Source organism: Sminthopsis crassicaudata, chromosome 3, assembly GCF_048593235.1.
Source record: "Sminthopsis crassicaudata isolate SCR6 chromosome 3, ASM4859323v1, whole genome shotgun sequence".
In the NCBI taxonomy this organism is placed as follows: Eukaryota; Metazoa; Chordata; class Mammalia; order Dasyuromorphia; family Dasyuridae; genus Sminthopsis; species Sminthopsis crassicaudata.
This window is the reverse complement of record NC_133619.1, coordinates 552464526-552487281: the sequence shown is the minus strand read 5'-3', so window position 1 is coordinate 552487281 and position 22756 is coordinate 552464526.

Genomic DNA, 22756 nt, shown 5'->3' with positions numbered 1-22756 from the left:
TTCTTTTGTAGAATTTTAGGTAATGGAATCATACTTATCCCTTCTCTGAACTTTTTGAAGTTGACTTTTTCTAAAATCTAGGGTGCTATTCCCAATTTTCTTTTCCTTAGCTTATAAATTCTATGAAGAGTGAACATTTCCTCCCAAAGTTCCCATCATCCTCATTTTCAGCAAACTGACTTCTTTTGGTGAAAATTTAATATAATTTACTAAAACCCCCTTTATACTTTTTTTTTTTTTTTTTTTTTTTGAGGCTGGGGTTAAGTGACTTGCCTAGGGTCACACAGCTAGGAAGTGTTAAGTGTCTGAGACCACATTTGAACTCGGGTCCTCCTGAATTCAGGGCTAAACACTGCGCCACCTAGATGTCCTTCCCTTTATACTTTCTTTTCTTTATGAAGAATTGAATTAAAAACTGAATCAAAGAATTAAGGCAATTAAAAGAAGCTGCTTTTCTTTTCTTTTCTTTTTTTTTTTTGGGGGGGGAAGGATTTTCAATAGTGTTTGGATGATTAAAGTCTCCTATCATTGCTATATCATGTTTGTAAATTGTTTTCTAAAGTTCTCATTTATGCCTTTTTCTAATCATTTGAGTATAGTCCAGTGATTATATAATTTTTGTTATTGCCTGCACTAATTGTTATCCAATAATTTCCTTTGCGTATGCTTCCTTCCTTATAGTTTTTGCATGTCCTCACATGACTTATTTTCCCTTAATAGTTAAGCAATTCTTACTTTATTTATTTCTATTCACTTTTTTGAATTAGGTGTACTTTTCTTGAATTATATTTTATCATAATTCAGATATGGGCTCAGATATGCCTTCTTGTATTAAGATCTTTAGTTTTTCTTGCTTGTAACTCCTACTTTCTTTCATTGTCCCCTCTTTTACCCTTTGAATCCAGTTAGTACTAATCTAATATCTTTTTAAAATTTGATTTTTTTCAAGTAATAGAGTATTTTATCTCCTTTCTTCCCCCTCTTTGGAAAAATATCAAACAGAATCCTTGTAATAAATAATAAATATCCAAAGCAAAATAAATCTAACCCATGTTCCACATAATAACTTTTCATAAATGTGACGACAAGTACCATGTTTTTCCTAATATTTATCTTTTTCATGTCTAAATACATCGTTATTTCAACTAACTTTTGGTTTTTGATTTCATCATTTAACCAAAACTACTCTCTCCAAAGTTACTCAAGATTTTACTAAATCTAATGACTTTCCCCTCTTAATCCTCATAATAACCTTCTTCTAGATACTATATATTTTTCTAAGCAAATATGATAATGCTTTTTTTTTGGTTCTCCTTCACCTTACATGATACAGTGAGTAGAGAGCTGGGTTTGGAGGCAGGAATACCTGAATTCAAGTTTGATCTCAGACACTTGCTAGCTGTGTGATCGTTGGCAAATCTCTTTAATTTCTGTTTGCCTGTTTCCTCATCTGAAAATAGGGATAATAATAACACCTGTCTCTTGACAGGTAATAATGAAGTAATAACTGTAAAATTATCATAGTACCTGGCAGATAGTAAGCACTATTTAATGTTAGCTATTGCTATTATCGTTACTTGTTATTTGTATTTTAGCAATATGTTTCTCCTTGCTGGTCTGCATCAGGTCTAGAATTACCTCTACATGTTTCTTCCTTTATTATTTGATAAATGAAATTTTCTTTAAGGAAATCAATAATATATTGACTGTTCTGATATCAGTAGAAAAAAGAGCTCCAATAAGAATTTGGATAATTGAAGTTCCCAAGCACTATTTTATCATGCTTCTGCAGCAGGTTTATTATCTATCCCTGAATTCCCAATCTATTTCTTCCTTCTTTCTAAGTGATCTGCAGAATACTTTAAAAATAATCTTCATTTTTTTCTCCTTATATTGATTTTAACTCAAATTATTTTCTTTATGTTTTTCTTTTGATTGTGGGATTTCTTCCTATGAGCATATTTTTAAAATACTATCTTCCTATCTATTTTATTTCTTTTAAGTAAGATGTAACCTTACAAAACATTATACCCATCATGCATCCCACCCATTAACTTTCAGTGATACTTCTGAAGTTCAATTTCCCTCACTGCTTTAAAATCTCTACTTTAACTTCCTTATTACCTCAAGTATAAAGATTTTATAATCTAGTTCAATAAGAGAACCAGCTAAGCATTTTGAAGTGTAAGAAGTATGTGTGCTGGAGGAGAAGAAATATTAGGTGACCATTTAGTATATTACAAGATATAATATGTTAAAACTAAAAGAACTATATAAATAAAATGTCAGGCATACTTTGAGAGTAAAGGTAATTTTGGATTGAGAATATTAGTAGAAAATTTATAAAAAGCAACAGATTTGAACTTGTACTTGAAGGATGAATAGGATTTTAACACCAGAGGGAGCATTTCAGGTAAAATAAACAAAGACATGAAAGTAAGAAAGCAGAGGATGTGGAAAAATGGAAATGATCTATGTAGATTTTTGTGATGAACTTTTCTCTATAAGTTATTGTGGAGGCATCACATTTAGACGCCAACATCTCAGTCTCAGAAATGAAAAATGAGGAAGGAGAAAACATAAGTAAAGAAAAAAAAATAGGGATTAGACAAGTATACACAAAGGATATCTTGTTGAAGGTTTTTTTCTGTGGGGAATGAGGATTTCAATTTAAAATTTTCTGAATGATGGAAGGAAACCAGATGATTACAGAAAAATCATGGACTTTATTGTTACTGAAAACAGAGAATATCAATAACTATTGATTCACAATGCCTGTTCTTTCATCTCTAAAAACTACTTAAAATCATATATATATATATATATATATATATATATATATATATATATATATATACACACACATTTTGAGGACAGCCTCACATCATGTCTGATACACAGCATCCATTTATTTATCTGTCTATCCTTAATCATTGTATAAGAAGTTTAACATCCACATTCCTTAACTGAAAATCAGGTAATATCACAGTTGCCCAAAGAATTGAAGAGGCAGTTCACCCAAAGTTCAAGTAGAAGTGCATGGGAGGCATAAATAGGCTGCAACACCTTGCCAAGAAAGAATTGTGCTGAAGATGTGAAGAAAACTATCAATATAATGTGCCTAGAAAAGGACATTGGTTGGTCATGGAATAAAAATTTGGGATAATTGATAGATTGTACTTTCTTAAGAGATACAGAGTGGCAACCCCAGCATGTGAGGTGGTTCCCTTTGGAGAATTCATGTAAAAATAGAAAAAAAGTCACCTGTAATGAAGTGTTATGAATGGATTATGTAGTCTGTGCCACTGAAGGGAGTGATCACATTTAAAAGATTACAGATCCATTGAAGAACTCAAGTGTAATCAAAGAACAGGATCCTATCTAATAAAAGACTATATCATTGATGCACCCCATTTTCTGATCCAAATCTCTTTGATAACATCTTTCTCTGACTCTCAATGCTTTAAACTATGCTTTTCAGTGAGGTGGGGGTCTCTGTGTTTTTATAGTTATTTTACAAGACTGAAATTATCACATTTTCAGCAATAGCTTTTATTTTCAAAATATATGCAAAGATAATTTTTAATATTCACCTGTGTTCCAAATGTTTCTCCCTTCCTCCCTCTTCCCCTAGACAGCAAGTAATCCAATATAGTTTAAACATGTTCAATTCTTTTAAACATATTTTCACATTTTCCATGCTGCACAAGAAAAATCAGATTAAAAGGGAAAAAATGAAAAGAAAAAGCAAGAAAAAAAGCAAAGAAAAATTAAAAAGGTGAAAATACTATGTGGAATTGGATTATCACATTATTTGGAAAAATATGTTATTTAGTGATTGTGAGTTTTTATCAAATTCCTTTTCTTTGATTTCATAATTGTTAAAGTTTTGTTTAATTCACAATTGATTTAATTTTTGTCTTCTGAATTTAATTTTTCCTTAAACATTTCAGTAATTTTCATTATAGTTTATGTTAATATTTCAACCTAGAAATAAGCATTAAAATGTAAAAATATAATTAAAAGTAGGACAATTAAATGTGTTTTTCATTTTTAACATACTGGAAAAATTTTAAGAAACCGTATTTTTCAGTAGAATACTAGTTTTTTTAAAAAAATATTTTAAACTAAAATATAGAAGATATAAACAATTTAATATAGAAGCATAACTTTGACTATGAAGACAACTGAAGCAGATACTGTGGAGTGCTCAGATGTTGGTTAGACACTAAAGATGTCAAGATCATCCATAGTATCTTAGCCCATCACCAGTCATTTTGACTTTTGTCTTACTACTGGAATTTGATGATTTTGGAAGACATAGTGAGGCTAACAAGTTACTCTGCCTCACTTAAATCCAATTCAACAGCAAGTCAAAATATCATCCATGATTGTGAGTCATTGGTCTTCTGAGAAAATGAAAGATGAACGACATTAACCTATACAGGTTTTAGAAAAATCACTTACCTTCATTAGGCCATAATTTCCTTATTTTTAAAATGAGGAAGTTGGCTTTTGATGTACTGCATAGATCTGTATCTATGATTGTTAGGATATTATTCTTATTCCATACATCAAATTATTGATACTATGGGGATCCCAGATAGTCCTACTTTGCCCCTGATTTGTCTAATGTCATGAGCTGCAGATTGAACAAGGTATCAATTTGAGTTGGAATTTGAAGCTTATTTGCACCGTCTTCTATGGCTCTTTGTTTAATATCACCATATTATTGGGTTTACAGAATATCTTTCCCTTGGGACTAACTTTTCCCCTCTTTCTATACCATTGCTTCATACCTGATAAAATACTTTCAAGAAACCTATGAACAGCACCAGAGTTAGAATGTATCAGTACTTGTCATCTAAATATACTGATGCATATTACTATATAGTCAGAAGTCATATTGGATTATTAAGGGTTAGAACATATGATGAGTATTCTATTTAGGGATAAAATATCCAGCAATGGAGCAGGATTTGTTTCTTTGCTTGGTTTTCTCTGGGAACAGTTGAAATATGTTGACAGAATGATCCCTGAAATTAATTTTCTACTTTTCTGAAATTATCTTTTTCATTTTTCTTGCTTTAATAGGATCCTCACTTATGTGATTGCTGGGGAGGTGATAACTGACATATTAAAAAGCATCTGGGAAAAAACCTCAAGAGGACAGAATTATTCTCAGGCCAGAGTCATACAAAACAGAAAAATCTATCTTTGCCGAGTGTCCTTCAAAACAAACAGACACGTAAATAAAAAGACCTTTAAAGTTTCTTGGCCCTAATGAAAATCTTTCAGTCAATAAATGGAAAATACAGAAAATGACCTTTGGCATTCTTGTGAAGTCAGCCTTTAGAGAGACCTTTTCTCTTTAGAATTCAAGCAAATCTAAGGGGGCATTTTCTTAGTGAATATCTATTTATATATGGTTTGGGCAGGTAGGTGGTATATTGAATAGAGTCAGGGGCCTGGAGTCAAGAAGACTTATTTTCTTCAGTTCAAATCTGGCCTTAGATTACTAATTTTATAACCCTGGGAAAATCACTTCACTTTGTTTGCCTCAGTTTTCTCATTTGTAAAATGAGCTGGAGAAGGAAATGTGAAAACAGTTCAATATCTTTGTTAAGAAAATCTGAAATGGAGCACATGACTGAAAAATAACTGAACAACCAATAGAAACTTCCCTCCTGAAATATAATTACCTTTCCTTTCTTTATTGATGATAAGGACTTCAATCTTTGTCTGATTGATATACATACTTCCTCCAATAAAGTATGATTATAGGATCTTGAGCTAGAGGCCAACCAGCCCAACACATCTTATTTTACAGATGAGGAAACTGAAACCCACACAAGTTAAACAACTTGCTTAAGGTCACAAAAGTAGTAAACATCAGGGGTGAGATGTGAACTCAGGTTCTCTGGTGGAGAACCAATGTTCTATTCATTGTTCCATGTTATCCTACAAATAAATGCTGATACTCTATAATTTTGTAAGACTTTTATTCATTCCTTTTTATTGTGGCAACAACTCATAGTCAAGTTGCAGCTATTGATTTTGGGATATACTTAATTAAAACTTAGTTCTGAGCCCCACTCATGTGACACTCTGCCCCTTTTTTTTTAATTTTAAAAATTAAAAAAAATTTTTTCTTAAATTTAATTTTTTTAAATTAAGTGAACACTAATCATGACATAATGGGGTCATATATATAAAGAATTGGCTAAGCATGCTAGAATGCTGCATATATTTTTCCCCCTATAGATTTAATAAACAAAAAATATAGAACAACTAGAACATGATACCACAATAAAGCATCTACTAAGTGGCTGCATACATGCTGCTCTCCTAAGAAATTCTTAGACATGGAATTGTTTTGAACTGAAGAATTCAAGTTCAAGTCCTCCATTGAGCATGTAAAGAAGTGCAAGGACATAATTCCTATAGAATATGCAATTTAGGAGAGATTAACCAATCAGCAAGCATTTATTAAGAATCTCCTATTTTCCAGGAACTAAGCTAAATATAAGAGGATATAGAGACAAAAGAGAAATAATCCTGTTCTTATAGGAATGTAACAATACTCATAAATATATAACATATACATAAATGTATAACATACATACATATGCATATGTTACATACATTCCTGTCCAAAGAGATATAACAACACACATGAATACACACCGCACACATTTATAATACACACATGTATATATGCTCCTATGCATATACACATGCATGTGTGCATTCCTATATACATATGTCTTGTCACTGGAGTGGATCTCTTTTGGCTATAGCTAACCCATCATGGAACATGGAAGGTATGTTGGGTTGCCAGCACCAAGAAGAATTCTGTCACCAAAATTTTTTGATAATTTCTCTTCTCTTTGCACAGTACCACTCTTCTTATAATTCTGTCTCTTCTTCTGCCTTTTCCTTCTCATTTTCTGACACCATCTCCTGCTGCACCAAAAAGCAGAATTGGGAAGGGGCAGAAAAAAAATGACTGGGTTGCTGCATGAGTGACACTCATTTTCAATTTCTTGGATCCTTAGTGTTCCATAACTTGCAGTCATGCCAGAAGAATAATGATGTTATAAAGATGAACCTTTGCTCCAGAGAGAAGTCTCGGATTATTAGAAGAAGTATGCAATTTTTTAAAGGTTATTAAGCCATTTTTTTCTCCTATTCAATACTGGGCTATAACACATTGTCCATTTTCAGTTACTATCCTAGATTTAATAATGATTTTGAGGAGGAACAGATAATGATCTTCAAAACTAATCATTCACTATTATTATCTATCTTTGTATCTATTATATTTTTCTCTATAGACAAACTTTATATACTTTCCATCCAATTACATACCATAGCCTAAAGTCTCGAGATTCTTAGTAGGGAGTATGTGATTTTTTAAAAATACTTTGATAATGTAGCTAGGTGGTGCAGTGAGTACATAGAGCACCAGCCCTGAAGTCAGGAAGACCTGAGTTGAAATCTGGACTCAGACACTTAACACTTCCTAGCTGTGTGACCCTGGGCAAGTTACTTAACCCCAGTTGCAAAAAAATTGATAAATGTTTAGTTATAATTGGTTTATTTTGTGTTTATGTGAACTTTATTTTATGTATTTAAAAGCATTCTTTTGTGAAAAAGTCTATAGGCTTCATCAGACTGACAAAGAGATCTTACATAACTGGAAAAGGGTAGAGAAACCATCATCTAAACAATTTTTTCCTATATAATTAGGTCAAAACCTTCTGAATGATTATGGATCTCATCTAGAAGACCAGAAATCATACATAACATAGATAGACACATATATAAATATAAAATAAATGTCCATTTATATAGAATTGATCTTCATCAATAAAATTTATCATCATTAATCACAATCAACAATCTTTATTGAGTGGCTTCTATGTATAGAATATTTATTGAATACATTGCTTGTTGCTTCCAAACTAGGCTCCGAATCAGCTCAAATCATCACTAAAGTCTGAACAGTTAGATAGTTCTTTAACCAGTATTAGGCTGAGTTTGAATAACTGTGTGATTCTGGGCAAGTCATCTATCTTATTTCTTTTGGCTTCAATTTCCTCATCTGTAAAAATGTAGGATAATAATAGCACATCTTCCTATAGTTACCTTAAGAATTTAATGAGATAACCTGTAAAGCACTTTCCAAACTTTAAAGTGACATTTAAATATTAACTCTTGTTATTTTAAAAATTATTATTTGCTGCCTTTGATTTTATACTATATCTTGAGCTATGTATACATACACCTGGGCCATGCTTCCAGCCCAACTTTTTTCACAGGATGTTTGCCATTTCCTGTTTGAAGCACCTGCTATATCTAAGCCTTGTGACACTGATTGGAGTCTGACTTTTGACCTATGCCTGCTTGTACTTGCAACTTCTTGTTAATATTGCTGGTTCCTACCTTTATCCCTTTCACAACTAAGATTGACTTATATCATAGAGAACTGCTGGGATCCCTACTTTGGTACTGTGGGGAGAACAGGGTGGCACAGAATAGCTTAATTAACTATAGAATAATCTAGAGTGGGGAATTATAACATTAAAAACTGAGAACTGATGAAATAACAAGGTCTAGGAGGCTAGACAAATCAGCATTAATAGAAGTCAACAGAAAGCTACCCAAGTAAAGGTCTGTATAACTAAAATTGGGAATCATAGTTTTTTGGACCTGAACTAGAAACTATAGAGCCCAACCTACTTTTCATATAAGGATACTAAGTCTGAGATGTTAAGTAATGCTTCTTCATTCTCCTTCCCTCCAACCTTCTTCCATCCCTTTTTCCATGTCTTCCTTCTTTCCCTTTCCCTTTTCTCCTTTCCTTTTTGGCTTCTCTTCCTTTCCCTTTCCCTTCCCTTCTGTCAGTCTGTCTCTGTCTTTCTGACTCTCACTCATTGTCTCTCTGTCTCTCTTTCTTCTTTTGCTGGTTTTCTTCTCTCCCCTTTTCATAAGATGAAATTCCAGAAAGAGGAAGTGACTTAACCAAGATCACAGAGTGATCAAAGTGAACAAAGTTATCATGACTCTGAAACTCAGTTCTATACTAGGTTGGTATAGCATTTGAAAAGAAAAAAAATACTGGAATAGACCCAAGGAAAGGTATTTGCTTTCTTTTAATTTTTGAAGCATCCACCTTCACATAGATGATAAATTTCACTTTGGCTGACAGTGTTTATTGCTTACCTAACCTTGTAATCATCAATTAGAGGTTTCCAATGAAATGTATTGAATGGATAGGGAACAAAACCTATTCCAGATCATCCAGGAAGCTGTCTCAGCTTTAGCATGCTGAAAGTCTGAAAATCTACAGGAGTGAATTTTTTATAATCACCCTTCTTTCTCTGTCTTCCTCCTATTCATACAGTTAAAAAGTCCAAAATATTTCAGTGAAAAGAATCAGGGACTTGAGAGATAGTACTTTTCTAACTGCTCAATAATTAACAGAGAAATGTCCAACAATGGTTTGTAAGCTGGAGTGAAGAGAGCTGATGCCTCGTGTTATCAAAATAGATAAGATATCCCTCATAGAGAGGGGAAATGAAAGATGATTTCAGGCAGAAAAACAGATAATCTCACATCCCAGGTTAAATGGCATAGAGTATATGGGATACTTAGGAAATAGACAGTTCACTCTACATCACAGCTGGAGGTTTTCACATCAACTTAGATGTGACAGTAGGGAGTCTGGCTTTCACCCTTTAATTTCCAAGGCCATCTAAGCTAATCCAAATAGGCATGTTTAATAGGGTTGAGGTAAAAACTGAACACACACACACACACACACACACACAGAGAGAGAGAGAGAGACAGAGAGAGACAGAGAGAGAGAGAGAGAGAGAGAGAGAGAGAGAGAGAGAGAGAGAGAGAGAGAGAGAGAAAAGGAGAGAGAGAGAGAGAGAGGTGATAATTGAAATATATGGTTTAATTTGTTTTGCCTACTCTGGGAAAAACTGCTCTGGCTAGATGTTTTTTCCTTCTTTATTTGGGAAAGATAAATACATGCATATCTCAGAGAGGTTCAATGTATTTGATGTGCAGTGTGAATGCTGATAAGACTTTTATAAATGGAGGTAGAAAGGTATTCTTTTCTCCTAATCTCGTATAAAATCATTTAGTGACATTATGGATGTGTAGAGTGATCATACTAATTAAAACATGAGTGAAAAAATCACAATTCACATTGGTGGAATGACATTGGACCTTTGGATAACATAAGTCGATTTTAGAGGGCTATTAGGAGACAGAAAACCCTTCTGTGGTATAGAGATAGAAGAGATGTGATTTTAAAATGGACCCACTCTCCCACTTCAACAAATTACCACTTCTAAGTTATGGAATAAATCTAGGCAGAAACAATTTGAATATTTTAACCTGAAAAATACTTAAGATCTTAAAAAATAAATTTAATTATAGCCTTTCATTTTTATATCCATCATTTTTGGTAATAACAAACAACCCCTTATCTAAAGAAATTGAACTGTCCTTTGTATCAAATAAAAAAGTTAACTAATAAAGGCTGAAAAATGAGAGGAAAAAGAGTATTTCAAGTTTCACTTAAATTATTCTGCTTAATATAATCACATTTACTAGTTTTTTTTAAGAATAGAAAGGCATGTTTCTTATTTGCCATATAGGGCAATTATTGTTTTTAAATTTATAAATATGGTCATGATGAAGAGTTGAAAATGTGGAAATGTGTATGCCTATGTAATTAAGCTTTCTCATAAAAAAGTGGAAGCTAATAAACATTTAAAATATTTTTTCTGAGATGTGGCACAATATCTTAACACTAATTTTTTTTATACAAATGGTTGCCATATTGTGCTCACTGAAGGGGCAGTTAGGGGGCTCAGTGGATAGAGGACTTAGCCTGAATTCAGAAAGATCTGAGTTCAAACTTCCCTTAGACAATTACTAGCTAGGTGGCCGTAGGCAAGTCACTTCACCCTGTTTGCCTCAGCTTCTGTAAAATGGGCTGGGAAAGGATGTGACAAACCACTTCAGTATCTTTGCCAGGAAAATCGCCATGGTTCACAAAGAGTCTAGTATGACTGAAACGACACAAAAACAATAATGTCTATTGATAGAAAAAAGGAATTGTTTGAATCAATAAGTAAGTGGTCTTCCTATTATTGAAGGTATTCAAATAGAGATAAGATGATTATTTTTGGAAGTCAGTTAACGATAGCTGATATTTATAAAGCCCTTTATGGTTTACAAAGTGTTTAGTATACATTATCCTATTTGAGCTATTCAATTACCTTAGGAGGTAGAGGCAATTTTCTTCTCACTTTACAGATGAAAAAACTGAGGCTTAGAGTATTTTAAAAACTTGTTCAGATTTTTTTGTTGTTGTTCAGTTGTTTTAGTTGTTGACAAGTCTTTGTGACAATATTTGAGATTTTCTTGGCAAAGATACTGGAGTATTTTTTCCATTTCCTTCTTTAGCTCATTGTACAGATGAGGAAAATGAGACAATTGGGATTGTGACTTGCCCAGTGTCACACAGATTAGATTACAGAAATAACTATCTGTGACAGTCAGTATTCCATATCATATCTTTCTACTTCAAGGTGTAGTGTGGGAAGCTCAAGTTAACCTTCCCAGAGTATGTTGAAGCCTGTGAAGAAACCCTTCCTGGTAATCTACCTATTACCAGTATAGGAGCTGTTCCTGTGGGATGAGGACTGCCTGAAGGCAGTATACCTAATATATTTGCTCCTACTGGAGCTACACCAAAAAGTAATGAATAGAATAGGAGCAGTGGATTCAGAGTCATCTTCATTCTTCTTCTCTAGCTTTATGAATGATGCTACCAACAAACATTTTTCTGGCAATATGAACTGTGATTGCAGTGTTAGAAGATTCAGCTGAAAATATGGCCATCCCTGTAAAATTTGAAAGAGCTTTAGGAAAAACCTGCCCTTTTTCATCATGTAGATATTTGTACATTTTGCCTTTTTTCTGTTTCTATTTACATTTTATGATAAGTGTGAACAGAAGTTGTTGAATGAAGATTCAATTCTGATAAAATTTCCCACCAGTCACAGTCCTTGGATTGACTGTACTGTTATTGTGTCCTCAGGAAAAGCTCATTTTCTGAAAACTCATTATTTCAGAAAATGTAGCTTGGATACTCTCATCTCATGGACACCTTCTATAGCCTCTGCCTCTCTGATTGGAGGGCTGGAATGTGGAGCAGAAAATTCCTTCCAAAGCCTACATTTCGAGAGGGCTCAAAGGGTTCACAGCCTCATCATTCTTCATCAGTTATCCTGCTTTTTTTGAACTCCAATATTGTCATGCTCCTGTGTTATGTGCTTTTCCCCCAATCCATCCACCCAAATTTTTTAGCTTCGTTTTTGTGTATCGTCTTCCTCGGTTGGATTGTAAGCTTCTTGAGGACAAGAATTATTTTTTGTTTGTTTGTATACTCAGGGAATGACAGACTTTCTGGCATATACTGGATAAGGACTATGTGAAGTAGATTATAGGAATATCATAAGATCTTTGATTTTGCCAGTATGGGGAACTCTGTGAGGGGTTCTAAACACCCAACAAGAAAATGTCTGTAAAAGAGGTTTGTTCATTGTAGGACCCTCTAAAGCTGTTACGGTATAAGAAGGATCCATGCTTTTTTTTGGTAGAGGTCAGACTAGTTGACCTCTAAACTCTTAGTTCTGAGAAGCTGTGATTCTATGAAATTAATCTATTACTAAACTGTGAATGCATTTTATGCAAACATGCTATCTTTAATTTCATTCCTTTTCATTCTGAAAAGTTCTTTTTGTGCTTCAATTTGCCAATGACTATACAAACTGAAACCAGAAGACGTTTTCTAAGCAGTCATTTAAGTGAAACTTGAAATAGTCTTTTTGCTCTCATTTTCCAGCCCGAGTTCAGTAAATGCTGCCTCCTATTTCTTAAAAGCAACAGTAGTTCTTATTCACTTTGAGATAATTGTTCTCTCCAAATAGGCATGGCCTGTTTTGTGCTGAAGAAACACAGCATTTCATTATCACATGCAATAGTTTTCAGAATCTGCCTTTCACTTTTCAGAAGTTTAATGGGGTTTTTCAATTTCTTGGAAAGCGGAGAAAAATTGGATTGCTCAAATTGCTTTGAAAAGTCAAATAGCGTAAAACTTAATTTTACTATTTATAAACACATATTTTATTGATGGTTCTTCTATTTTCTAGATGATGCAGGAAAAGTTGGTGCACTAGACATTATATAACAAATACAGATAATAAAAACATGAGACCTTTAAAATAATCAATATATTTAAACTTACCAGTCCTTAGCCTGTAAGAAAAGTAAATCTTTCATAACTCAGATATGCTGCTTTAATAGTTATTTCTGTGTAAAATTAGACATCCAGGATAAGTGGCAAGTACTTAGCCCATGGAGTTATGACCATGAATTTCTAGTTGTCATTGGACAACTTGTCTCTGAATTAACTTACTCTCCATTCCTCTGATCCCAGCTTTCTTGTTCAATTGCTTCAATCATGTTGCACCCTTCATGACTGCATTTGGGTTTTTTGTGACAAAGATACTTGAGTGGTTTTCCATTTCCTTCTGTAGCTCAATATATAGATGAAGAAATAGTGACAAACAGAGCTAATTGACTTGCTCAGTATCTGAGGACAAATTTGGACTCAAGAAGATGAAACTTCCTGACTCCAGGCCTGGTATACTTAGCTTCCCCTCTCTCATGCTATGCTTATGAGAAAATGGAGGAACATGGTAAGATGATAATACAGTGGGATACATTTGAAGCTGATAGAACGATCAGGTGCAAAACAGAGTTACTAATGTTTTGATGTTAATATAAAGCCTGTAAACCCAGTCACTGATGGGTTGATGGGTTCAAGATAGATCCCTGAAATATTGTGGAAATAAAAAAATAGTGATAAAAAGAGAGGTCATAAGATCACATATGGTTAGATGCCAAAAGAGTAGTAGGAACAACAATGCATATATCAACAAGTATTTATTAAATGTGTACTTTGTGTCAGGCACTATGCTAGTGCCAGGGAGAAAAAAAGACAAAGGACAGTTCTCTCACAGTGTAATGGGGGAGACAACATGCAAACAGCTATATCCAAACAACATAAGATATTGGATAAATTTTGGATTATCCCAGAAGAAGGGCATGCTCATTAAGGAGCACTGGGCACAAGAGAAGAGATGCCGTATATTTAGGGAAAGGAGAAAACACTGTGGGGGAAAGTCACCTCATGGGGGAAATAGCAACGAAATCTGACTCCAGGATCTACTAGGAGAGGATTTTTCTATTCTCTTAAGACCTAGCAGTCCTTGCTATGGATTTTTGATATACAAGGATTGGTAGGACTAGTTTCTGCACAGGAAGGATATGTCTAAGTTCTCTTCCACGTCCTTCAAATATTTAAAGGTAGCTATCATGTGGGCAACTGGGTGGTACAGTGTAGTGATAGGAATGCTGGGCCTGGAGTCAGGAAAGCTCATTTTTCTGAGTTCAAATCTGCCCTCAGACACTTACTGGCTGTGCGATCTTGGGCAGGTCACTTAACCCTGTTTGCCTCAGTTTCCTCGCCTGTAAATGAACTAGAGAAGGAATGGCAAATCATTCTAATATCTTTGCCAAGAAAACCCTAAATGGGGTCATGAAGAATTGAACATAACTGAAAATGACTGAACAACAAACAAGAAGTCATCATGTCTATGATGAAAGACAGCATGACATAGTGGATGGAGAATCATCCTTGGAGGTAGGAATCAAATTTTGCTTCTGATAAATGCTCACTGTATAACTCTGGGTCTTCTAGGGACCCATAGTTGCTGATCTTCATTGATGTATAGGAACTTCACATCAGGAATTCCTTACCCTGATGAAATCATGAATACTACATGGACATCAAAAATGATGTCCATGTAGTATTCCACCTCCAGTACCTCTTTCCTTCAAGCTAAATATCACTAATAGTGCTTAGCACATGCTAAATGCTTAATAATTGTTAATTGAGTACCTGAATTATCCATAGCATGGATTGCATGTAGAATTTTTGTAAATGTTGTAATTCTATATCTGTGGGCTGGATTTTGTTTTCCATGTTTCATTTATAATTTAATTTAATTTAATATAATTTTCAGCTATAATTTAAAAAAAGATAAATCAAAACAAAATATCTTCTTGTCATTATAAATAATTAACATGATGAAGAGCAAATTAAATCAAGATCCAGCCTCTTGTGAAGGAGAGTATGACCTGAGATATTAGAGAATTTATAGAATAATATATAGAAGATCAAGACTGGAAGAAATTTTGCAAATCATTTAATCCAATTCTTCCATTTTACTGAAGAAGAAACTCAGATTCAGAAATTGTCACTTGATCAAGATCACAGAGTAAAATTAGACTAAGTTAGAATCTCTGGATTCCTGGTCCTAACTTCTTTCTATTACTCTGTATTATTCCTGGATATTGTTTTCCTAGCTTGTGGGCCAGCATTTTGTAATAACATTTGAAGCTTTTTGTCAGAAGAAAGAAATTTCCCTTTCATACATATTTCTGATTCTTTACATGGTTAAAGGTAGTGAGTTATGACAGAATACAGAATGCCAGAGCCTGGTCTAGCCTTAGTGTCAGGAAATGAGGAGATACTGACAGCTGTAACTCCCTATCCAGAAGGCCTAATGTTTATGTATATCATAACTGTCAGGAAAAAATAGTGTCCGAACACTTAGGGACATGAGAGGGGGTGGGGAGAAAGCAAAGAGAAGGGAATAAGCATTTTGTGGTATCTTCTATGTGATAGGCACAGGACTAAAGATTCTTTATAAATACTATTTCCTTTAATAAGACAATCCTGTGATATTGGTACTCCCATTTTGTAATTGAGGAAACATAGGCAAACATCATTTAAGTGACTTAGTGTCACACATAATGAGTGTCCAAGGGCATATTTGAACTGAGGTTTTCCTGACTCCATTTTCCCAGTAGCTGCCTCCTTTAGTCATTTTACCTTCTCAGGGAATGAACAGTGAAGAAGTCCCTGATTCCACCTGAATTGAAAGCAGTTTTCCTCCCTTCACTCTTCCTCCAATTTCCTAAGAACACTTGGTCCAAATATTTACTTCTGTATTCATTATATCCTTTGAAATAGAATGCAAGTTTTTGTTTTTCTTCCCAGGTTATTTTTTCCTTCTTTTTAAATCCGATTTTTCTTGTGTAGCAAGTAAATATATATATCTATCTATCTATCTATCTATCTATCTATCTATCTATGTATGTATATATGGATTTGAATGACTATGGCAGTTGATCTCTTTATTATTGACCTCAAAAAGTTGGGGATATGCCCTGATCACTTCAAACTTACCCTTCATCATGCTTTATGTGTCTATAATGAAATGTTAGTGCTAGATAGCCCCTTAGTGACCATTAGTCCAGCCTTTTCATTTTATAGAGAATCAGAATAGATTTCTTTTTTTAAAATATAAAGCTTTTTATTTTTAAAACACATGCATAGATAGTCTTCAGTATTCACCCTTGCAAAACCTTCCGTTCCAATATCCACCCCTCCCCTCCCCCCGCCTTGTTCCCATCCTGTTCCCTAGATGGCAAATAATCCAATATATTATACAGCACTTTTAAGGTGATTTTACAGAGGTGATCTCATTTAATGCTCACAACACTGCCAAGATGCAGGAGCTATTATTTCCATTTTACGGATAAGGAAACTGAGGCTGGGAGGTTGACAGTGAATAACAGTGCCAAGCACTGTGCTGAGCGCTTTACGATTATTACTTCACTTCATTCTCTTAACAGACCTGAAAAGCAAATGCTGTTATCATCATCTTCATGTTACAGATGGGGAAACTGAGGCAGACACTTGCGCTACCATAGTGCTTACCATGTGTCAGGGACTCTGCTAAGCACTTTACAATTATTATCTCAGGTCAGTGAGTTATCTACAGGGTAAGCCACTGCTGGGTTTGCAGGTAGATTTCATCACAGGTCTTCCTCAGTCCCAATCCCGTGCTCTTTACATTGAGGATATATAAGAGCTCCCCAATCGTGGGTGGGGAATCCAATAACCCTCTTTCGAATCTTGCCTTCTGAACCCCTAGTGTTGTGAGCCCTGATAAGTCCTTGGACCATATGGGTGTAACTCCTAGGATCACCGCTGTGCGGATGCCCCCTCTCTTTCCCCCCTCCCCCACCAGCCCCTGGCTGACCACAGCCTCCACAAATCAGAATAGGTTTTAAATAATCCAAGAATTAAAGTCTGAAGTTACATGCTTATGTCCTGTGTCTATCACTTATTAGCTATTCAAGTCATTTCCCCCCACCTTTAGTTTCCTCTTCTGTGCTACAAGGTAGATAATCCCTGTCCTTTCTGCTTACAGGACTGGTGTAAAATTGAAATGCAATAATGCATGTATGCAATAATGCAATGTAATGTAAGTATAAGTTGTTAGAAGTTGTTGACCCAAGGTCACACAACTAGCTGGTTGCAAAGTCTGAACTAGAGCTCAGTTCTTCTGTCTCCTTGCCCATTTCTTCCCACTGTGAAGTTAGTTTTCAGTTGCAAGGCTTTTATCTTGGCCATACACATTACCCATTCAACACCAAACACTATTTGAGGATGACAGAGGAGCAAGAAAATGACTTAGCCATAAGGAAAGAAGATAAAAAGGAAAAATCTGGGTGGTAGGAGGAAAGTAAATGACTTTGCTGTCAGCCGATAGCATGATAGAAATGAAATCCTGAGCAGGGAGTGCTCTGTGAGCGCAGGTACTTAATGGACCCATTTCTAGGTCCCACGGAACTCTGTAGCGGTAACATTTTTTTCTTCCAGTTTTCTTCTTTTGTCTGCTCACCCAGACATAAATAACATTGCCGTCAATGTCACAGAGGGAAAATAGAATGAGTGGCAGGGCCCAGCGGACCTCGTGCTGGATGTAACAGCCTGGCCCTTTCCAAAATAACAATAAGTATTTGTCTTTGTCATTACACTTGGGCTGCCTGGTGATGACTTTGAGGTATCATTGCAGTCAGTTATAAATGGTGCATGAAATAAGAAAGCCTTCCCGTATAGGGCTGAGGGAGGGGAAGGACAGAGTAGCAACCACAAAGACCCACATGGAGTCTGGATCTGTTTCTGGAGGGCTATAAAGAAGAACCGCTTATTTTTTTTGCCTTTTTCCCCTTGATCACTAGACTTGGGGGATCAGAAAAATCTAGTTTTAAGTTCTGATTCCATTACTTACTAGTTAATAATCATTTGACCTTGATCACATCATTGAACTGATCCTGTTTTTTCTTATTAAAATGATAATAATTATTTCTTGCTCATAAAGTCATTAAGATCAAATGAATTAATAGATGTGAAGATGCTTTAGAAACTTTAAGGACTATATAAGTTTTAGTTAATTTTTAATTAATAAAAATCTATTTTCTTTCCCTTCTTTCTTCTATCTCCACACTGGGGAAAAAATAAAAAAAATAAACTCTTGTAAGCAAATATGTATAATAAAAGTTAAAAAAATAAAATTTTAAAAAATGACACATTGGTCATATCCAAGAAATAAATATATCTATCTGAACTTTGAGGGTAACTTACTTCATTGTTGGCTTTGAAATTATAGTTGAGCATTGTGTTGATAACCATTTTTAGTTTTTCAAAGTTTTTGTTTTTATAATTGTTATTATTATATAAATTGTTTTTCTGGTTCTAACTTTACTCTGCATCCTCTCATACACTTTTTTTGGAGGTTTCTTTTATTATAGCACTATAGTATTCCATTGTTTCATATACCATAATTTATTTAGCCTTTATCCAATTGATGGGTACCCCCTTGGATTCCAGTTCTTTGTCACTGCAAAAAAGAGCTTCAATAAACATTTTTACACATATGAATATTTTCCTTTCTTTCTTTGCTCTTTTAAAAATATAAATCTAACAATGGTTGGATCAAAGGCCCAATTTAATACATTTGGAGTCATAGTTCCAAATGATTTCATAGAATTTCCTTGACCAATTTATAGCCCACCCCATCAGTTTGTTAATATGCTCATTTTCTTGCAATACTTCTGAGCATCTTTAATTTTCCTTTTTTTTCTTTTTTGCAAATTTTGCCAATTGATTAAGTGTGAGGTGGAAATTAAGAATTGTTTTAACTTGTGTTTCTCTAAATATTAGTGATTCTTTAAATATTACTGCATTTTCTTTTGTATGGTTGTTGGTAGCTTGGATTTCTTTTTTTCAGTAAATTTTTTTTAAAGATTTTTATTTTCAAAACATATGCATAGATAGTTTTCAACATTAATCCCTCCAAAACCTTGTGTTCCAAATGGTTTTTTTCTCTTTTCCTTCCTCCCACCTTCTCCCCTAGACAGTAAGCAATCCAATATATGCTAAGTATGTGCAATTCTCATATATATATATATCTCCACAATTATCAGATCACAAGAAGGTCAAAACCAGATCAAAAAGAGAAAAAATGAGAAAGAAAACAAAATGCAAGCAAACAACAACAAAAAGTGAAAATACTATGTAATGAACCACTTTCAGTCCCCATAGTTCTTTCTCTGGATGCAGATAACTCTCTCCATGACAAGACCATTGTTGAAAAGAGCCATGTCCATCAGAATTGACCATTGTATAATCTTCTTGTTGCTGGGCACAATGTTCCCTTGATGCTTCATCCAGCAACAGTTCATATAAATCTCTCTTGGCTTCTCTGAAATCATCCTGCTGATCATTTCTTGTAGAACAATAATATTCCATTATATTCATATACCCATAACTATTCTCCAACTGATGGGCGTCCATTTATTTTTCAGTTCCTTATCATTGCAAAAAGGGATGCTACAAATATTTTTGTACATATGGGTTCTTTTCCCCTTTTTATGATCTCTTTGGGATAGAAGCCCAGTATAGACACTGCTGGATCAAAGAGTATGCAGTTTGATAGCCCTTTGAGCATAGTTCCAGATCGCTCTGCAGAATGGTTGGATGAGTTCACAACTCCATCAGAAATGTGTGTGTCCCAGTTTACCCACCTTCCCTCCAACGTTCATCATTATCTTTTCCTATCATCTGAGAGATACCTCAGAGTTGTTTTAATTTGTATTTCTTGGATCAATAGTGATTCAGAACATTTGTTATATGATTAGAAATGATTTAATTTCTTCATTTGAAAAGTCTGTTCATATTGGATATCTTCTTTAGAAAATTGCTTATTCACATCCTTTGGCAACTTATCAATTAGGAAATAGTTATCATTATTGAGTTTTCATCACTTTTGTTCTTAATTTTTCTTTCTAGTAGGCTGGGAGTTAAAGAGATAATTAAAAAATTAGTTTGTACCTGAAAAAATCTAATTCTATTGTTTCCTGAATTAGGATCATAGATTCAGAGTTGCTAGGAATTCTAGAAGTCATTTGATACACTTCTCTTAATTGTGTCCAACTTTTCTTGGATGAGATAAATCAATCAATCAATGTTTATTAAGTACTTATTATGTTCCAGACATTTGCTAAGTACTGGGAATACAAAAAGAGGCAAAAGATAGTCCCTGTCCTCCAGGAGCTTGCAATCCAATTGGAGAGACAACATGAAAACAAATATGTATAAAACAACTGGTCTGACTTGTCCTCCACCATACAACTAAGATAATTAACACAGTGATTGGCCATCATAGATACTTAACAAATTCTTGTTGATTTGACTTAGAATCCTAAAACCCTGGAAAAGTGGGTTCTAGAGACATTATTGAGCATTCTAGTCAGTATAGATGAAACAGCTTCCCTGAATCTTAAGATATACAAGATTGTATAGGTTTGCTTTGTAAGTTGGCCCTGTTTGAAACTATTATGTTGTTCAGCTTGATATAGAGTAGCATTAGTAGTGATGAGAGATACCAAAACAAATCAGAAATTCCAATGCTCCAGTTGCTGGATATACTTCCCATCACAAAATCAAGCAAACCACGAATGTGTATGAAATGTACTAAAAACACATACACACACACACACACACACACACACACACACACACACACATTACTAGGATCATAACAAAACTGCAAATAGAGCTTATCATTATAGGAAAGGCTTTTATTGCTTTTTTCCATCTTTACTCTTAGCAGCAAGTAAAACAACCTATTCCTGACCAGTGAAAGAAAATCATAAAAATTATCTTCTGTTCTAAGCCTAAATTACATAAAATAAGAGATATAATTGGTCTCTTGATATCTGAAGAGCAAAAACTTGAAGACTCTGAGATCATTGAAAATCTTTGCTTCATGCAAATTGCAGAAATAAATATAATGAAGTAAATAATAAAACCAACAAATAAATCTAGTTATTTTGAAAAGGAGATGTGTATAGTTAGGCTGCAATTTCATAAACTTTTTTTTTAAGTTGATGGTGTGATTCTAAACTATCAGACCAATTATAATAGAAAAGAGTAATTTTTGAAAGTTGATATCTGCTACAATTCTCATTGATGAATGCCTTTTCTTAAAGTATCTGACAGAAGTTGTTTAAAAAAAAAAAGAACTGCATATATGTAGCTTCCATTGCCATATAGATTAGTTGATAAGGTACCTCATTTCTCAGTCAGGAACCTAGGGGGAAAAAAAACCCAAAAGATAGCCCTTAGAAGTAGCTTTAAGAACAGATATGAAACAATTATGGCAGAAATTATGAAAGTTTTAGAAGTTCTGCAGAAAGAAATGTAAGGTTGTATCAATGTCTAACAACAGAGAATCCAAATATCATGCTGCCCAATTAAAGACATTAAAAAAGAAATATTCAGAAAGAAATTGTAAAATCAAAACAAAAGGATATTAGAAATTTTAAATTCTCTTACGTAGCAATTAAAAGTCAATATTAAAATATTAAGAAGCTATAAGAAGGAAAAGCAGCACAAAGAAAAAATACAATTCAATATTAATTCAAAATTGTATTATAGAGATTTGAGAGAAAAATAGCAGATTATATAGATTATTCAGAACATTAAAAACTTCAACACATTACAATAATCATAAAAAGAGATTTATAGTTTCCATATATTTAACAAATTATGACCCAATAATTAGAATAATTCTATAAAAAGCAAATATCTTTTTTGGACTAACATGCCAAATGCCCATGTTACAAATACAGACTTCACATTTAGCATCTCTTTTTGTGGTGGCAAAGAACTGGAAATGGTGGGGATGTCTGTTAATTGAAAAATGGCTAAGTAAGTTGTAGTACAGGATTATAATTATATCATTATAAAAATGATAAATTCAATGATTTTAGATAAACATGGGTAGACTTGTACAAAACTATGAAGAATGAACAAAGCAGAACCAAGACAATGATGTATACAGTAATAGCAAAATATTTTAAGAACAATTTTGAGCAACTAAGCCATTTTGACTATTATAAATACCCAAATTAACTATAAAGGAGCTATGAAGGAAGATGTTATTTGCATCCAGAAAAAAACTGATAAATAGAATTAAGTATAGAATGATTTTATTTATGAATACATTCACATTTGTGTCTAATGGTATCTATTTCTAAGGTGAGAGGAGGGGAGATAAGAAAAAAGAAAAAAAAAAGAGTTACATGATAATGCTAATATATAATTAATAGGAATAGTAAGTTGTGAATAATAAACTTGTATTTTCATGTGCAATCATCTTTCCCCCTCTATTCTATT